This window comes from Corvus brachyrhynchos, unplaced genomic scaffold (assembly GCF_000691975.1).
Source record: "Corvus brachyrhynchos isolate BGI_N302 unplaced genomic scaffold, ASM69197v1 scaffold53, whole genome shotgun sequence".
NCBI lineage: Eukaryota > Metazoa > Chordata > Aves > Passeriformes > Corvidae > Corvus > Corvus brachyrhynchos.
In genome coordinates, this window is record NW_008237681.1 from 7,012,044 (window position 1) to 7,032,829 (window position 20,786).

Sequence of the window (20,786 nt, forward strand, 5' to 3'; positions counted from 1 at the left end):
GGGAAGGCGGACGTCAGTCTGTGAGGGGATGGTGCGGGCCGGGGGTCGCGGCCTCCGAGGGGCAGAGCTGCGGCGTTCAGCCGCCCTTACTGCGGGCCGGGGCCGAGGCTGCATGTGAGACGGGGTTACCTCTGCTGGGACCTCACCGTTTTGTCAGAAATCATCACTAACCCAAGGAAAAGCCCTGACAGGCGGTAACTGTGCCTTGCCATGAGGAGCAAATGGCAGGAGCTACTGCCAGCAGCAGCCAGTGCCTCCCTTAAGGAAACTCGGAGCTATTAATTTAAGTGTGCTATTTTACAGGTGGTTTCCTCCGACTGCAAGTTGGGAACAAGTTACAGTGAGCAGTCTGGCCCTGTGTAAGGAGCTTTGAATAGGTCTTTCCAGGGCACCAGTCCTTCCTAATCAAAAATCTGGATCGAGGGTCATCTTGTAATCGACCTGTGTGCAGCCAGGGAGTTGTCTGGAAATGTAGGGGGTTTTGCTGAATAGTTTGAAGGCTGAGCCGTTTCAACTCAAACCGAATGTGAGGCAATTCAATGTGCACAAGTGTGCTTTCATACTTTTCTGTAAACGAGAAACAATAATGCAACTGGTTAGTTCTACAGGAATATATTGCTGACACCACTAAGAAAAACTAACAGATTTTTGTAGAATGTTTACAAATGAGCTATTTTAAAATTGTTTTTGAATAAATACTGCTTGGTACTTGTACACACTAATGTGTGCTGCAGTTGTCTGGGTCCATGATGGTCAGCAGATTGCTGACCTCACATAATCCATCTTCATTTCTAAATGGGTAGATGCAGAGGTGAAATGTTGATGGATAAATAATCATTGGTGCCTTACTTCAGAAACAATAATAGGTGAGAATATTTCAGGAATGTAAAACAATCTTTATCCTAACAGGCAATTCTCTCTTAGCCTTAGCCTACTAAAGTTAGAAGCTTTATGTACCTCACTGTGAAATAAAACATTTTGTGTATTAATCTAGATTATGTGTTTTGTGTAGCTGAGTGAGTAATGCTAGAGTTTAAACCCTTATGCAGTAGTATATAATGTTTGAGTTGTTTTGGTTTCTTGGGTGTTGTGGGGTTTTTTTAAATTAGGATTTTGCTTTTGGTTTCAGAGCAATGCTAATCATTTTATGGTCAGTTGCTCTCTACTTCTCAGCCTTCTTCCTAAATATTTACAGAATGTGGTTCTGTTGTTACAAAATATGGTGGTATAGTTTACATTCATAATTCTCTCTGTGTGGTCTACAAATGAGCTAGTTGAAGAGGTCCAAACCAGGATTGCACTTTAAGTGCAACTGTTTTAGATGGAGTTTGGTAAATTGTTGAGACCATTGATACAACTTCTGCTCCTTTGAATTTAGCGTGCAACCTCAGATGAACTCTTGTGGAACTGAATGGCTTGAAGGAAGTGTTAGTGTACTATGGAGACATTTGTCTCAATATGATGCATTCATTGCTGACCTGAGGTGTTCGTGACTACAAGTTGTTTATTACCATTATTGCAAGTAAGCAATTTGGGGGGTTTCTGTTTTGTTTTTTTTTCCCCCTTTTCATTTTTTTCAGATGAACAAGTGTTTACAAAAGATACCGCAGTAACTGGTACCCTTCAGTTGGAGTTCAGTGACTAAATAGAGAGAAAAGACTTTATGTTCTGAGGGAGAGAGTGTAGAGATCATTTGCCTTAATCTTTGTCTTTTAAATAGAGAAAGAAAAAATTGAAGTCTTGTTTCTTGGGTCAGTAGCAAGAAGTCCTTTGGGATTTCATTTTGACAGGCTGTAGTTTTCATGAATATCAGGGGCCAAACTCAGTTGTCAGTGTATTAAAATTCACTGCAATAGACACAATGTTGAATGGAATTAAAATTGAGGGAATGCAGTATCAGGTTTCATTTTTTGTTAAGAATTTTAAATTTCTGTTCTTTTGGAGACCTGGGTGCTTTTGGCCATTTATGATTGTGGAATACACCACTGTTTGTTGTTAGAAATGCAGTGGGATTATTGAGTAAAGCTGTGTATCACACTAACGTTAGCTCTATCACTGGATATTCTTCCAATGGGAGATGCATAGATGCTGTACATGGTTATAATCAATTATGTCAATAAATCCATTTGCTGAAAGAAAATTTGTGTCTTACGTTGTATCTCGTAATGCCTCCCTCTTCAATCATGGATTGGCTATAGCTTCTTCATTTGATGAGCACGAGGACTTGGACAGTGTCTCATCATTCTTTCATATCTTTTCATCATACATAATGTTTCCTATTTTGTTTTTAGTATGTTTGGATAGTGCAAACAGTAAAATAACTAAAATGGGCAGTCGGGCAGTTCTGAAACAGGTGGCATTTCTGAAACACTGTCTCAAGATAGACTAATAAGGTGCTGTTACATCAGTGAACTAATAGATCCTTTAGGAGGAAAATGAAGAAATAATGAGTGTTTGGGATCATATCAGTAGTTTATGCTCATTGGAAGTTACAGTTCTGAGGGTTTTTCAGTATTACCAGGCTGATGATATCAGCGTGTCTTGTTCAGCATGGGCACGTTGTTCTAATTAAGAATTCACTGCTTCTATCTGAATTTTTGCAAACATCTGGAGAAACGCTAGAATGAAATGGAACTGGCTTTTCGTTCTAGCCTGGGAGAAGTAGATACATAGATCTGCACAACAGCAACAACAAAAAGTTAACAGAACAAAGCTGTTGACTTTTTAAAAAGCCACAACTTCTGCACCTCTAGGAATACTTGCAGGCTTTGTCTCCAGATATTACTTGCAGCATCTTTGCAGGGAGGGAATTGTACTAGCAGGTGGCTGAGGAAAGAAATGTCAGTGACCTTGAATGACCGAAAAATGTAAATATAACATGGCTCTATTTTTACCAGTAGTATTTATATGTATTTGGGTCTTTTTTTAAAGTAAGCTCATTTCTAAAGAATGACTGTAAAAACAGCCCTTTCTAAATGGATTAATCTGCCCTCAATTTGTGCTCAAAATGTTTATCTTTCTAGCAGAAATAGAGTTTTACTGCCCTGTCCTCTTATGGAATCCATGCAGCTCGGGGAAGAGTGAGCTCAGTGCTGATCTCCTGCTGAGTAATTACTGAACATGATATATATTAAAGATTGAAAATCATCAAAATACTGCCCCATCAAATTAAGTGGGCTGCTGCTGGGGGTCTGCAAGAGGTACCAGGGCTTCCTTAGTGTCAGCACTGCCTGATTTGGCAGCCTCTGCCACCTCCTGCTCCCCCTCTTCAGTTCCTGCCTCCATCCAGCTGGCATGGTTGGTTGTGCAGCTGGAAAGTGAACTGTGAAACTGATCACCCTGAAAAATACCCTTTCCTAGTAGCTCCCCTCTCCCCTATTTTTCATCCAGCTCAGTTTCTTGGATTCTCTTTAACTCACACAAGTAGTGGAAGTAACAAAATGTGGGTATGGAGTTCAGAGGCAGGAAAAAACAGTCAAAGATGGGAAGCTGCTTAAACAATCTCAGTCTTGACATTCAGTTTGTCCACAGTCTAAGAAAATCTAGGCTGTTCACATTACAGAAAAATCCTATGCAGGTGATACAACTTTACTGGAAATCATTAATGATCTGCAGAATTGAGTGCTTAGAACTTCTCTTTAAGGTCCTAGAAATATTGACGTTACAGCATGGAGCTAGAGAGAAACAATCTGAGGAGAGCAGAGGTACAATGGTGTCAGTGAATGTCTACATGTGGATGAACACCCCTCGTTAAAAAGCACCGCTTGACTGTCAGAGCCTGAGTTAGCACAGTTAAATTTATAAAAACGCTGATTTCTTTATGCTGTGCTGTTTATTTTTCACAATGCACTGCAAGTCCCAGATTTTAAAATATCATCAACATTTGAACCCTTAGAAGTAGGACTGGGTAAATTATGCATGTCTCTTTCCTGGAAGAGATTTGAAAAATGAGGAATTGGGAGGAAAAAAAAGTCTGCTCCAGGATATTTGTTTGTCTACTCATCAGGATATTTATTTAACTAGTAAACTCACATTTTGATTGTAGGGGATGAGTCTACAAAAATCACTTGTTTCCGTGACGGTATCTATTGGTATTTGTAGAAAACTCCACCAGTGAACAAGAGAAATACTACTTGATTGCCAAAAACCTGGCTGCTCCCACTAATTCATGTTTCTCTGCCCACCAAGTGTGTACATATGTTGTGTGAGGTCCACAAGTGAAGCTTTGGTTAAAAAAATTATTTTAAAAATTAAATCAGACAAATTATGCGTACATAGGGATGTACTTGATTTTTCATGTGGGCAATTCCTTTGAGATTGAGAGAATTTAAATTGTTTTATAAATGCTGAATCTATAATCTGGTATTTGCTAAGTAGAAACGAGGAATAAGTATTAGAAAACACTGCGTGCTGGATGTTGGATTTGTTCTTTTTGCTCCATGCTAAATATAGCATAGTTTTGGCAGCCTGTCCAAATACTGCTGTTGTGTTTTTCTCCATAAAAAGCTGAGTTTTCTCAAGTGCATACTTTAATTCCCATAAAAATTAAATTCCTGTAGAAAAATAGTCAATTGTCTTTAAACACAAATATTTATCTTAGTATCATTGTAGATGACTTTATTTATAGAGATGCTCCTTGATAAGTCTTTTAAAATAAATTGATATCTCATTTGTTTTTACAAACAAGACCATAAGAATTAGAATGAATAATACAGTATGAATAAATAGTTGGAAGAAAACTGCTTCAAACATAATAGAGATATTTATTAACAAAGAGGAATCTGACACTTTAAAGAGATTTTATGGGTTTTTATGCTGTGACACTCATCTCCTTTGTTGTTGGATTTTTAAAAGTACATTTATTTATAGTTTGATAATCTATGTGTAATAATTTTATGTTGTAGAAATAAAATGTTTGTTGTCCAGAAATGGGAAGACCCCCACATATATAAATCTCAAAAGCTATTGAGTATTAAAAAGAAAATCGGGGTACTGTTAAAAGCGTTTATTCTCACCAAAATATTGCCTGATTTTTCATTGCAAAGTGCATTTGAAGTTGTTGCCAAGTAAAGCAGTCCTTAGCTAATAATTTAAGTGGTGTTTCTTGACTTCAGATATAGGTGTAATCTTGTTCTTTACTTTACCAAGGTGGTTTTTTTAATGTCCAGACAAACATAATCTCTAGTCGCTTTTTTTTTTCCCCAAATATTTCAATTTTTTGTATATTCAGTATTTCAAAATACTTAATTGCACTTCCGAGATCCATCCATGGGGAACCTGTACCAAGAGAGGATCTGAACAAACATTAAAGCAATCTGTCAGTCAACATATGTATAGCACTTTGTAATGTAGCAAGTGCTCAGAGGTTGTGAAGTGAGTGGTTTAATTTTTAGAATATTGTGAAAATGAATGCCCAACAAAACATTCATGCAGAGTCACAGCTGTGCCTTCTAGTGATGGCAAATATATTACTGTAGTGTAGCACCTTATACATCAGTCTGGGCTAGTCTAGTTCATTTTGGTTTGCCATGTGAGACTAGAAAAAATACTTGATTATAAGACGAGAATTCAAGGAAATAGAGCAGATAAGCTTTTTGTGAAGTCCTTGGCAAAAATCCTGTTAGCCAGCATTTTCCTGGTTCACTTAACTTCTCATGGGTGAAATTTGTTTCATTGTCATTAGTTGAGTGTATGTTTGTTTATTTGTAGTAAATATTTAGAATGAATTTGAATAGCTGAAGAAGGCCTGGATACATATAATAGATAAAAATCACATACAGGAAGATAATGAGACAAGTTTTCTCATTGAGAGATTGATTTATCTCCTAAGGGACAAATAGTTCAGGGTTGTTGTCTTTAAAATAAACCTGAATGCCAATTTTAAGTCAAGAAAGGAATATTCTTTCTGGAACATGAAGAAGGTAGGAAGGTTGCAAATAGTTACATTAGTTCCGTGCCAACAAGAGCAAAGATCAGCATTATGTTAACAAATTTTATTACATGGAGAAACACGTGTATCCTATCTGGATCCAGAAAAGTTTACTGAAATTGTATCTGTGATTCATTGTTACACTGCTGTACTTCATCCTGACAGTGAGAAAGACCTCTTTTGATATGTCCAAATCCATATTTTAGTACAATCTTTAGCCTCTCATCTGTCATTGTACTATTGATGTATCTATGATTGTACCATTTATTTTCCTCATCTTACTAAATATTTAAATATTGAAGTTAAAATTTTAAAGTTGCTCAGCACTGTAGCGGCTTCTATCTGACTGCTGTAAAACGATTTGAAGTAGGGGAGGATGCCCAGTAGTGATACCAATCGGATGAAAGGTCAAAAAAATATTACTATAGAGGAACATGCTCAGGAAAAGCATGCTTTTAGGAAAAAAAATGTTGTTTATAGCTGAAGGACAACATGGTTTATTTGCTGTTACTATGTCTCGATCTAAATCTTGAGCAAGCATGCTGCAAGACAAGGAGCATATGTTAGACTTATGAGACAGTTTGGAGTGTTGCTCAGTACATACAGCAGATGTTCTAGCATGCCATTTTTTTCAGCAACAGCTTAATCCTTCTTCTGTTTTCACTCCACGAGAGTGAAAAGACTTCAAGACTCTTTATGTAGGTACCCATCAGTAATAGCTCTATGCTGATGGAATTAATTGTATTGGAGGACTGTGCTCTAAGATGTTCATCTTAAAAAAAAGAAATTACTTCTCAGATCTGATCAACTTAGAGAGATGAACTTTAGTGTTAACTGACATGGAAATGTCTGTCTCAGCTGATAATTACCAAAGAGGGGGAATCTTTGGTATTCTCTGAAATTTGGTACACTCTGAAATTTAAAGACATTTACCATAAGGACCCAGTTAATTAATTTTCCCCTGAACCAAATTTCTCCTCGTCCTCTTGTTGCCTAAAAACGTCTACGTATTATTTAAAATAGTTTGTCAACACCTTCAGTTTTTCTTTCTCCCAGCACCACTCCTGTATTAGGTGTTTGCAGTATAAATCTCTGTTGCGACTTTTAAATGCAAGTGTGGCAGAAATAACTCAGAGCTATCTGTACTCACTGAGTTCAATATGCAAATGAATGGAGTAGTAAATGAGCCAAAAATCTGGAAGCTCCCAGTAATTCCTGTAAGCCTGGTGAAGGTTCTGGGATCCTTGCTCTACAGTTGTATTTGTGCCTTCCACTTGAGTGCTCTTCCTGGTGTAGCACAACCTTCTACTAGCAAGTTATTCCTTGGCACAGAGGGCTTTTTAAAGAGATTTGGGGCATTCAGGCCAGCAGATGTTTATTTTTTTCCTATCTCATCTTTAAATTCTGTATAATGGGAGTTTGTTTTGGTTTGTTTTATCTATTTTGAAATAAGAGATAACAGCCATTTACAGTCTACAGATTACAGCCAAAATACAGTCTTTTTAGAAAGAAAAGGAAGGAATAATGAATTTTAAATAAATCCTGCTTAAATGGAAGTTATTTTGTTCAGCAATGATTTGTGACTGGAATGGTTCACTGAGATCCCACTGATACTATTCTGTGCACAAAGTGCAGAGCCTTTTGGTTTTCCTGCCATGATATATCCCTAAGAACCTGAGACTGTAGAGGTCCAGCAGAAAATAAAGACATCCCTTCCTTCCATTTATGTGGCTTAGATGGAAAAGAGATTCAGGCTCAGCATCTTTGCCAGAATGGCTAAGAACTTTATTTATTCTATAACATATATGTGGACCTAAGCTGATTTTGTAACTGGAGTTATAAGTAGTATTCACACTAAAGGGAGCATCAAAAAACAGACATTTTTGAAGACAAAGCCTCCTTAATTTTCCTCTGTGAAACTGAAGTCGGCACAGACTGAAGTAACTGGCAGTTTGCTGAAGGTGCTAACAGCTCTTTGAGATGTCTGTAGTATATAATTGGGTGCGCTTTCAAATAGTCTCTCATATATTTTATTCAGAAGTATTTAGAGTAAGTCCCAGGCAGAAAATACTAATGAATTCCAAACCATTAGCCTGCCCTGATAGTGACCTACTCAGATGCTGGATTCATTTGGTTTTATTTGCACTTGCAGGTGCACCTGAGGCATACCTGAATTTCAGTCTGCTCATATGCTTTTATCCAACCTGCTAAAATCACCTACCATTCCAATTAGCACAGCTGTACCTCTAAATCTCTGCCATTCTCACAAGTTTTTACTTTTAGCCTTTTCACTTATACCGTGGTAGAAAATCATCTTAATTTACAACCTCCTAGGCCTTGAGATATGCAGTTGCTTATGAAACAGGAGAATTGACAATTTTTCCAACCTTCCAAACACAGTCAAACTCTAGCAATCAGAACAGGTTTGTTTTGGTTGTTGTTTCCCACACTCACCCCCACTACCCCATGGTAAAAACCATGATGGATTAGAGCTTTGCCAAAGTCTACCAGTAGCGACAATAGTGGCAGGACTTAAATGTGTATGCACTGGAATAATCATTTGGCTGTTCAGATTTGGAACTCTACAAAATTTGAGCATGTGAAGAACATCACTAGAACTGATTTTATACTTCAGGACTTATCAGTTATTATATCGTGGGTTTTTTTCCCAGAAATGTTCTTTGTCCTCTTTCCTATTTATTTTGCTTCTCCACCTGGCTTTTGTATTAATGCAGTAGGAGTGATTGGAATATGTGTTTAAGGATGCTGAGCATCCAGTGTGTCTGAGAAGCTGGAGGTGCTTAGAAAATATGATGCCTTACAAAATATGCAAACTATAGATTTCGAGAGGCATCCAAGTTCAACATTATAGACATTACACGGATAGCTGTCCAAATTCATGCGTTATATTTCCTGTATATCCCCCTGTGTATCTCTTGTTATCCTCCCTGTATATCACTATTAGCTCCCTTTTGTTTCTCTTTGTGGTCTGTAATGAGGTGTCAAGTTTTGTACCTCGTACATTGTATTTCGACCTGGTACTACTGTAGCCACTCAGGTTGCTTTTTTCTCCAGCATGGCCAGTACATATATTGGGTATTGCTTTTATGCAGTATCAATAAAGTATAAGAGAAGAAGAATTATGGATTTAGAAAATGTGTTTCTTGCCTAAAGCTTTATCATTCAGCTGATGATAGTGCAGGTAGACAGTCCCAGTGATCTATGTTATCTCTTTGGTCTGATTCTTCAGAACAACTGCTGCACCTCCTGAGTGGAAAAAGCTGCTGGGCTTCTCCTGTTCTATGTTTGTGATCTTTTCCTTTTGGTTGAAACTAGTTTCTTAAGTTTCTTGACAGAAAGAGGTAAAATCCTGACATACAGGCCAGTGGTAGGGCTTTTATCACCTGTGTATGTTTTCACTTCAAAGAGCTTGTGTAGCTGCCTGTTTTACAGACAGTGCCCTTTGGACCAAAAGTGATCAAAATCAGACAGGAAGAGTCAGAAATGAATTTTTGTTCAGGAATCTGAATATTCAAACCAAGAGTAATTAATACATTATAAAGAGAAATTCTGGATCTAGCATAATTCTCTAAGGCACTAATTTCATTTTAGGCAGCTTCTCTTGCTGGTTTCCCTTCAGATCTCTCCCTCTCTCCCATGCCACCCCTCTGTGCACTGCTGGCATCAGCCGGCATTTCTCAGAAGCCTTTGGAAGTTGATTTGCTTCTTGGGTTTTGTTTTGGGTTTTTTTCTGCTGTAAAATAGGCCTTGTCCATGTCCCCTCCTTCTTTGCCTTTTTAGGTTTTTAAACATCAGGATTATGGCAACTGGGTCATTACAGCAGAGCTGCCAAAACTGGTGTCATGACCTGTGTGTTTTGGAGTCAGGGGTTAGAGTTGATGCTTTATCTGCTTAACTGCAATGCTGAAACATTTTAAACAACCTTTGTTTCATAATTCTTCTGCCCTTTATATGTCCTCAAATGGTCAATTTACTCTTCTGAAAAAGTAAGTGAAGTTTTCCTGACTCATCTTTTCCATGTAAAGTCATTATGTCTGACCCATAAATATAAACTTCCAAAGAGCACATACTTTGCATCTGAAAAGGTCAGAATGGCATGTATTTTCCTGAGGGGACAGAAGCTCTCTCAGTATATCCAGGAAGATGTTATTAACCACCCATTTAAAATTATGTGATGTTAAATATCATTTTGCAAAAGGGATTGTTTTGGAGAACAGCATTGGATATAACTAAAACTATGTTTATTATATATTAATAACAAATTTAAAGGACAGGATTAGAGCATAAACCCACAGTTGTTTACGAATCCTCCAGATTAAGTAGTTATTCCTAGAATTATTTGTTTTATTGGTGCAAATGCATTATGCCAAACTGGTGTAGCACAACTGACCCTAAGGCAACCCAGTTTTTGCTAATTTCAATGGATCTACATCAGACCTGAACTTGAGCCAATTTTTCTATTTTCCTGCTTCTTCTGCAAAATTTAGCTGTGGATATTAAGAAGAATTGATGGCCTATTTAAATAGGAGTCTGATTAAACAAATCAATTGTTTATCTCTTTCATGTAGCTGTGAAGTTATACTCTCATAATTGGTGAAGCAGTGTGTGAAACTGATTTCCAGAAAATATTCATCTGTGATTCAGCTACACCCGTTACTCTTCTTGGAATATCACACGGAAAATGAAGCTACCAAAAGGAAACATCTGTTTGTATCTAAAAACCCAAATATTTCTGAAGTTTAGCAACATGAATTCTTCTTGGGGCTGCCACCTATTATATTCAGCTCTACAGCAAATACCAAAAGGATACTTGAGGTGACCTTTTGTATCAGATTAAACAAAATGAGAAAACACTTGGCAATCACACTTCCTCTGCAAGGCCATGGGAAACAGCAGAGCAGAGGAACAGATACAGTAAAAACATATTAATTCAATCTAGTTTGCTTTAGAAGAGTCCAGCAGTGAAAAGAACAACTAACTGTGAAAAACCTGAGGTCTCTGTAATTTGGCACCTCTTGAAGACTGTCTAGATTGTCCTGACAGGGGCTATGTCAGGCAGCAGTAATATGTGAGGGGATGGAGAAAAACAAAGGACTAGAAAACATTATGTGAGAAATGGTTTTCTTTTAAAAGCTACTTCTTAGGGGGTGAATGTCCCAGTGGACTGCAGTTTTGGTATCAGTGTTCTTGCTGCATGTTAACACATACTGGGTTTGAATATTTTTTTCACATATTTCTTTAAAACATTGTGTGGATTTCAAAGTTCCCTGTGCTTCGGTTATTCTGTGACTCCCTTGTTTGTTGGTGTGCTAAGCAAAGCTGGGGGAGGGAAACAAACTGTAGTTTCCCAGAAAGGTTAAGCTGGCACACACCAAAATGCTGTTAAAATGACAGTCCTGTTTGCTGGTGGATGCTCATCCCCTCCATCTGTGCATCCAGAACACGCTGGGTAATAACTCAACTGATAGTATAGGTTGCTGCTCCTTGCTGCTTGTTGGCAAAGTAACTGGGTTGTTTATTTGCATCTGACAACACACAAATAATAGGAATAGTCAGGTCTACCAAGCAAATTATAGATCTATGATCAAAGGACATCCCATTCTAAAAGGTGAACAGATGAAGCAGTCTTCAGGGAAGGGAGGATGAATGCAAATGTTTACCTGTTATAATGATTTGCATTATTATGCAGTAGGTCTATACTCCAAGGACTCACTGAAGGAGGTTAAATTTTAGACCTGCTGTGCAGTAGTTTGGTTTGCTCAAACTGGTTGTTCAATACCACCGGTGATTCTCTGCCTCTTGCAGTCTGCCTCCATGGTGCCTTGCTCCACGCTGCTGCTTTCTGTCCAAGCACATTCTGATCTCAGAGTCCTTCCCTGTGTGCAAGGGCTTAACATCTGCAGGCTTCTCCTAAATGGATGGGATGCCGTGGACACCCTTCCTCTTCCTTCCAGAGGGGAGCAGCTGCAAGAAGAGTGGGAAGGCATGAGGACATTGAGATTTCCACCCCAGCCGTATGTGGGCAAGAAGCCCAGAAGACAAACTGTATCTTCCAGACCAGTTGTGCAGCCATTAGGCAGGGATGGGAAAACAAGAAAAGGGAGATTTTGCCTGGAGACAAAGCTCCAGTGACGACAAGGATGCTAGCCAAACAAGGGCTTGGTGAGGAAGAAAGGGTTGCAGCATGCAGAACCTTTGACCGGGTTATGAAAATTCAAGGCCAAAAGTGCTCATAGGGTTGTTTTGGCCAGCTGAATTGTTTTGTTCTTCCATCTCTGTCTAACAGTCAGGAGACACATCTTCCTCTTTGCTTGGGCTTTTTAGAAGAAAGGAATATGAGTGTTTCAACTCTCTCACCACCCCATAACTCCCCTTGCCCATCTGTGCACTGAGTATTCAGAGTCCACTGAGGACAGAATTTTCTTGAAAAAATAGGGTCCATCCACACTGTATGCTGCTGCCTCCAGGAGCAAAGTATCATTGTTTAGCAGTAAGCAGGTCTAAAGGCAGTTTAAATAGGATCACAGACTCTTCCTGGCTCTGGGGCAGCTGGAAGGAGAGGTTCCACAGCCAAGTTCCACCTTTGCCATACAGCATTTCTGCTTCTCTCTTTCTCCCTGAACAGGTTGCCATGCGTTGCATTTGCTTTCCCAGGCTTTTGGCATGAGATTGCAGCTGTGGGTTGATGCTGTCAAATTACAAGTAATGGCAAATATCACATTTCTTGGAAATAAAAGCAATTTCTTTACAAGCTGCTGAAGGTCATGGGAAACTTGCATTGCTGCATGAGGTCTATGTGTAAAGTCCCAGAAGGGTGATGCTGCTGTTGGCGGGATGCTGTAGGATAATTTTTAACAAATGGAGGTGTACTGTCATGGAGCTCTCTTCTACTGATAAGAGAGATGGTGATATGTGGGCAGATACATAGAATTAAACTCAATTATTATTTCAGCCACAAACCAAGAAGGTAATTAAGTCCTGTAGGTGGTGTTCTAATATGAATGTGATCTTCTTCCTCTGCTCTCACACGAGGTCTCACTGCAATGTGCAGGGTGTGGAGAAATTCTCTGCTGCAGCTGACTCGCCCAGATCGGTAGAAAAGCTCTTGGGGGAAGATTTGGCCTCAGGAGAAGGAGTTTCGTAGATGGAGAGTTTGACTAGCAGTGGTGCATACCCCTGGAGGATGTGGTGGGCTCAGCCCTGAGAAGAGCGCAAGGCACACAGTTATTTAATCATCCATTTAAACAGTCAGGCTACTCACTGCTGTCACTGTGCAGATTTTCTGCATGTACCTGTCCTCCTCGAATCTCCCTTCTTTTCTACTCAGAATCAGAGCTTGGTAAGGGCCAACACCCTTACAGACTCTGCAAGGCCAGAGATGCTGACTGAAAGAGAACACTGTATTGGATGTCCAAAACAGTAGCTGAATGTTTGGAACTAGGGATAGAGAGAAGGGAGCACAAACATACACACATTTCTTAAAATGCAACCCCTATGCTCTTTTGGCTTTGTATAGCTTTTGCTTTTTCTGCTTCTCTCTCTTTCCTTCTCTTTTTATGTTCACCTTTTTTTCCTTCTATTTTTTCTCTTAACTCCTTCTCACTGACATTGCTCCCACACACCTGGTAGAGCCCTTACAGAGTTCTTTCTGGCTGAGTGCTCATTAACCTTTTATGTTGTATTGCAGAGAAAAGTGGATTAATTATGTTGTGAAGATTCCCAGCATCTCTCTTGACAGATTTTCGCATGGTAACTTTGACCCCTCTCCTAAGCACAGCTTCTCTTCTCCTTCCTTCAAAAGGGATGTGAAGCTTAAAAATCAACTCATTTAAACCCCTTTGAAAGTCTTAGTTCAAGCATGTTTCCTCACAAGTTCATCCTTAGGGATGCACAATTTACCTCCTCAGAATTTTGATGTTGTCGCACATAACTACAGAGTTGATATATTAAGATAATAAACAAGCCAGTAATTAATTTGATAATGTATATACAAAACTGAATGACACAAAAAACCTGGACACATGTATTCTCTGCTTGAGTTGCCCTAGTAGTCTGCAACTTCCATGCCTCCAGGCCTTTTATCACTGGTTTCCCCTGAAAACAGTGGAACATTTCTAAGGCAGCTAGTTTTCTTTCACCCTTTTCTTCCTGTTTTACTTTGATTCCCTTCCCCAATACAAAAGCACACTTATTTCTTTTTCTTCCTTGTTCAAATATCCTTATTTGACTTGGTGAATGAGTTTATAAATCTTCATAAAATTTGGAAGTATATTTATTCTGAAATAAGTAATTTTCAGTCTCTAACCACTTTCACAGACATAGGAAAAAACTGCTTCCTTAGGTTTCACCCTCCCTGTTGCTGGAGGCATATGAAATTCAGTAGATGATGTTTGGTTTCAAGACTGACTGTAGACTCCTGGGTGGTAAAGTAATGAAATAATCCTGCTTTGATATTGATTGCTATTCCATTATAATGTCATAAGTTCAACTGGAATAGATTTCCACAAATTATTTCAACAGGAGAACATTTTAACAGGTTACCTCAGATCCTTAGGGCCTGTCTAGCCTTATGTATTAGGTTGAAAGGAAGCTGCTTGAAGAAGGTGGGGCTTTCTTCAGCACAGTTTTCAAAAACAGTGACACAGCTGAAAACTAGCTTAAGGTTGTTGGTTCTTCTAGTTTTTTAATGTTAACATTAACCAGGCAGGTGAATTTTGGGGAAAAAGTGGAAGGAAAGTAATAAACGCCTTTTCTAAAAAACTGTCTTAGGTAATTGAGTAGGTATTTGGGAATATATCTACTTGATAGGATATGTAGGTGCAAACAGTATTGACTGCATCCCTGCGTAAGTACCCCAGGCTAGTCACTACACCTGATCCCAGAATGCTTCTTCAGCTCTCTCAGCTTCTTCTTCACCTAAAAGCCCTATAGCACCTGATGAGAAAGGGCATTGCCTCCAGGACTTATCTCCTCATTCAATATTTTTCTTGCAAGTTTTGTAGTTTCTGTGGCAATAATTTTCATGTTACTTCCTGATCCAGGTTTCCTCTAGAACCTAATAACAGTGTCACCTCTTTCAAGGTACTGAAGGAAACCAAAGAGTTTTCATCATGTTTTCTATCAGAAAATTTCTATTAGCAAGTTTTGTTAATAAGTAACATAAACTGAAATAACTTTGTCAGACTAGAGAATTTAGAGAACAGAATTAGTGAGACATTGACTTCAAAACCATCTAGACACCGTCCTGGGCAACTGGCTCTATGTGTCCCTGCTTGAGAAGGATGTTGGACCACATAACCTCAGAGGTCTCTTCCAATTTCACCTCTTCACCTCTTGTAATTTTGTGACTTAACTTTCATCCTTATCCATTTGCATTATTTAAGTATTAATTGAAGCCATTTTCATCAAGCTACAAGAAGAACTGCTAGTTGAAGACATACAGGGTTTTCTTCCCTAATCACATACACCAGAATATATGTGCTGATGAAGTTCAGTAAGTGAAGGTTAAGTACATCCATTGTCCAGACACTCTGAATGTCTAGCAATAGGAGGATTGGTTAGTCAGATTGGTCTAGGTGTTTTCTGGAATGAAAATGTGTCCTTTGTTGTCTATGATGGATTTCAAAGAACCTGTCAGATCACTTAGGCCTGTGTCCCTTGAGCCTGTTCAGATCACTTTCAGTAAAAAACATGGTAAATTAAGTCATTCTTCCTATCTACAGTCCACAAAAAGTCTCTGTTTTTCTCATGCAGTACCTAAAACAATCAGCAGATTTTTATTGTGGTCAAGCTTTCAGTGTGTTCCTCAGTGAATCTGAGAGTTGAGCTGTGTTATAGAATCCAAATATTCTAGTCAGTATTATGAATAGCCATCTAAATAATATGGAAACTTCAATCAGGTGGCCCCACCTTCATAATTACTAATTTCTCCTTGGAGTAACTTTATCATCACAACAATTACAATCACCTTTGGCGAAAACACAAGCATAGACAGCCACTGACACTGGCTCACATCCAATTTAGAAGTCACCAGAATAATTGCCAGTAATTTTCTCAGCTGCAGTCATCAGTTTAATTTTTTTTTTTTTCTGTTAATTCTCCTTGTGGTTTCACTTTGATCAGGGAAGAAGTAAACAATGCTATTATTGGTCGGCACTTGTAGTTACTCTGTTTTGGCTTGGAGAAAGGTTTTGCAGAAATACTGAAGGGAATATGAAAATGGTTTTCATTTACACTTCCCTGGTGACCTTTTAGAGCCCTCTCACAATGAATAAAACACTTTTTTTTTCCTCTCCCTGAAACATCATAAAAAAGCCTCAGCAACACTGTCAATTCCAGTCATACAGAAATTGCAAGCATTAGCAAAACAGCAAATTTGCTGTTCATTTTATTTGCTTTCAATAGTTCAAATTGTACTGTTCTCTATCTTTAAAAATCCCTCTGAGAGAACTGGAAACCTACTTAGAGAAAAAAAGAAAAAATTAAAAGAAAAAAATCTCTCTTGCAAAAATGTGGTGGATCAAGACTGGGTAGTTTCAGGAAAATAGCAACATTTATGTAAAGCTGTAAATTTGAAATGTTGTCATGCAAATCAGACTGTAGAACTCATCTCCAGAAAATAATGCTGGATGAGGAAAGAGGGCTGGCTTTTTTCAGGTGAGGGAAGTCTTACGTATGGGTTTTAATGCTTAGATTCCTGATGAAAATGCAGGTGTAATCTTGGTCCATATGATTTTTTGGCTTGACTTAGTAAGTTCTGGAGAGTCTTGACAGTCCCTTCCTATGTTCCAGAGTTCAGAATCAAGTCCCTGAGTTCTAGATAAAGCTTTTCTTCCTGTTACCATCACATGAGGCATATTTGGTTGTGTAAAAACCTGTCTCAATAATAATATCTGTAAATGGAAAGCAAGAAGAGTGACCAAACTACATGATTTAAAAAAAAAACCCCTATGTTCAAGGGATTTAACCTTCTAAAGCAATTTTAAATGCACATTTGTGCTACAGTTAAAAAATTTAGCTGTCTTGAAAAATCATGTTCAAACATAAAACATTTGAGGTAATTTAATAGTTGGCACTTAAAGCAACTGCAATTTGATGTTCAATTCAAACCAGATGTTTATTTTTTTGTAAGAAGTCTATTCTGTTGTCAAGGGAGAGAAAAAGCATTCAAGGTTATGGAGCAGACATTTCTTACTGCAGTTGATTTGAACAAATTACTAAGAGCTGCACTTCACGTTTGAAAGATTGAGGCGTTTATGGTCTCAGGCCCCAACAATTAAAGCACGCAAAAATAAAGGGATTGAAAGTATACATACTGTGAACAGTTAAACTGCAAGAATGCTGTGGATCCCAAACAGCTGGATTCCATTTGACCTCAAAAAGTTTAATAGCATAAGCCTGCACATCTTCTTTTCCACTTCTAAGGATCATTTGCCAGATGGAGAAGACCCCCCTCTCATTTCCTTGCACTGTATAATTTTGTTGCAGAATCAAACTACACGTATGTGCTGGATTGGAACCAGTACTTCTAAACCAGGTAAAGATATACAGTTCTTAGAGAAGGTCGGTTTGATGTAAAGGAAACAACAGTAACAAAAAATTCAGCTTCAGTAGTGGAATGCTTCCAAGAAAGTTATTTTATTTGGGTACCCAGCAAGCTGGTAACATTGATGGAGTACTGTAACTTCCATCTTTCTGAAAGTGGGATGCATTAGTGGCAGATCAAGTTTTAAGATCATGGAATCTTAAAATGTGCCCAAAAGTTACTTCCTACTCATAATTTTGAATAGTTGGTCTCCTGTTGTTGTGCTAATTGGACACTCAACAACGACTCCTCCGTACCTTGTCGAAACTTTAAGTATTTGGAAATAAATGTAGCAAGGACAGAAATAGGGCAAAAAGTAATCCCTGTTCAAGACAGTAGTGATCCAGCAACAGGGCTGAAAGAAATCAACAGCATATGAGCCCTGACTCTAAGAACTGCAGTTTGCTCTCCTCAGGGCCTTGCTCCTGTCTCCAGTCACACACAGAGCCTGTAGAGCCCATCTGTAGTATGGTAAGGAATATGCAATTCCTGCCTGATGTCATAAAACTTTGCTTCCCAGGAAGATACTGGTTCTACTGTCTGTGGGACCCTTCACGGACATGAAAGGAGAGAAGGAGTTGCTTTTTTGCCATGTAATTTACATTGCTAATTAAATAAAGATATCCACAGTGCATTGAGTAGCACTAATTACAGCCCTTTTTGCAGGGAGTGCATGGTAGGGGGGCAATCGCACAGAAACTAAATCACATAAATGCATTTGAAGTACATGTGCTGTAACTCCAGCAACTCCAGCTCTAATAGGATCTCAAGAGGAAAAGTCCTGATGCTAACTTTGGAGTGGAAAACTGAAAATAAGTCTTAGGACCATTCTTGAATTGCAGACGGGCTGTGTGAGACAATTTGACTTTCAAATAGTGTGCTTCACTGAAGTGCAGCTCACAGTCTCAATGCCCAGAGATGGAAAGGAAGCCAAAATCAGTGAGATGGTCACAGGGTTTCTGTGCTTCTTCTGCCTCAGTTTGCAGTCAAATAAACGCATTCTGCAGTATTAAAAAAAAAAAAGCACAAAGGCTTCCAAAGACTGAATGGATTATCTTCAACCATAATCCTGAATTCCAGCCCTGAAGCACAAGTCTGCACAGCATGATTATATGGTGTTTTACGCATCAGCTGACTGACCTGTGCTAGAGAAGATGCTGAAACTTGGGTGATTAATGGCTCAAGATAGCAAGGCCACAGAGCTGCTGCAATGGATCATTACAATAGTTCACTGGCTGCTAATCCAGCATCTCCCATATATAGTTCACTTTTTTTCCCCCCAGTGTGTTGCTTCTGGCAGAAAAACCAGCAGCCCTCACTTGAGCCACAGTGTGGCCAAGCTTACAGAAATTGCTTACTGCTCCAGAAGTGTGAGAAAATATTATGTGATTTTGAGAAAAGTATCCTCAGTGTGTTAAGATTTTAAAGTAATTTTGGTAAAACCAAACAAGCTGTAATAAGGCTCATTGGCCTGTTTTAGAAGGCTTGAAAGGAGGTATATTGCTTTTGAGCAATCCTTAGCTTTCTCCAATCATTTCATAAGGTATTTCTTCAGTTTAGAAGTAGAAAGATGCTTTTTGGTAACTTCTGGTCCCAGGCTTCAGCTGTGTTTGAGATAGAAGCTGTGTTTTTCCAGCTCATCTATCACTAGTTATAAGGTTTCTGCAAGCTGGAAATACCTGTGGAGCCGTATTGACCCCACTGGGGCTCAGCATAGCTTACTCAGTGTTTCTGCTTGTGATTGTAACTCTGACACTGTCTGCTTACAAGTGAGCTGTCTTTCCAGACTCAGAAGTGGTTAAAATAACTGAAGGTATTTGTCTTGTTAAGAGTGGTACTTACTAAAACAGAAGAGTTTCTCTGGGATTAAGGAGCAATGCCGATTATATCTGTGAAGAAATTGAGGTTGCAAAAAATATAAACGAAAGCATATGTGTCTACATTATGATATATTTCACAGTGATTGCCATATAATACATTTGCTCATGGTATTCCAGACGGTATTTGTGTCTAGAGAAACTTTCTGTTTTAACCTGGAAGAGGATTGTCTCAGCCGCGCTGGAACCACCAAACGCATGAAAGCAGCGGTACCTGTGCCTTGCCACACTCTGCCCTCTCGAGCGAACGAACCAGAGCTTACACGGACGGGAAGAGAGCGTTCGCAGGCTACCCACGGCCCTTCGAAGGAGATGAGACCGCAGTGACCTGCGGCTCCCGTGGAAGCCGTGCGGATGGTGTGGGATGCGCCGGCTGCGGAGCGCTCCCGCGGGCACCCAGTGCCACCCAGCGGCCCCGGCGGCGACTGCAGCGTCACGGGGGATTGCGCATCTGTTCCCAAAAATGCCGTGGTTTGCTTGGGAGCCGAGAAACGAAGGCAGTATCTCTAAGTTCGTTGCTGTGAAATCATAGAATCATAGGATAGGGTGGGTTTGAAGGTCATCTAATCCAATTGCCCTGCAAGGAGATCTTTAACTACATCCAGGAGCTCAGAGCCCTGTTCAACCTGACCTTAAATATATCCAGGGATGGCACATCTACCACCTCTCCGGGCAACATGTTCCAGTACTGTACTGCCGTCATTGTCAAAATCTTCTTCCTTATATCTAAACCAAATCAACCGGTTTTTAGTTTAAAGCCCTTACTCTTTGTCCTGTTGCAACAGGACCTACTACAAAGATTGTCCCCCTCTTACTTAAAAGCCCCCTTTAAGGACTGAAAGGCTGCAGTAACTTCCCATTTTCTTCTCCGGGCTGAACAACCCCAATTCTCTCAGGCTGTCTTCACGGGAGACATGAAGCATTCCTCTACTCACCCTCTAATCACCCTCCTCTGGACCCATTCGAACAGGTCCATGTCTTTCCCGTGCTGAGGACCCCAGAGCTGGATGCAGCACTCCAGGTGGGGTCTCCTGAGAGTGGAGTTGAGGGACAGGATCACCTCCCTTGACCTCCTGGTCACACTGCTGTGGATGTAACCCAGGATACTGCTGTGGTGAGTGCAGATGCCAGCTCATGGGCAGTTTTTCATCCACCTGTGCCCCCAGGTCCCTCTCAGTGGGGCTGATCTCAATCCTTTTGTCCCCCGGCCTGTATTGATACTGGGAATTGTCCTGATCCAAGTTCAGGACTTTACACCGGGCCTTTTTTAACCTCATGAGATTCCCCTGTCCTTCCTGGGGCTGGAAACAAAAAAGCGGTAGAGGGTCATAAAGGTATGTGGCATTACCTCCTTCAGATCCAACTAAATTGCTTG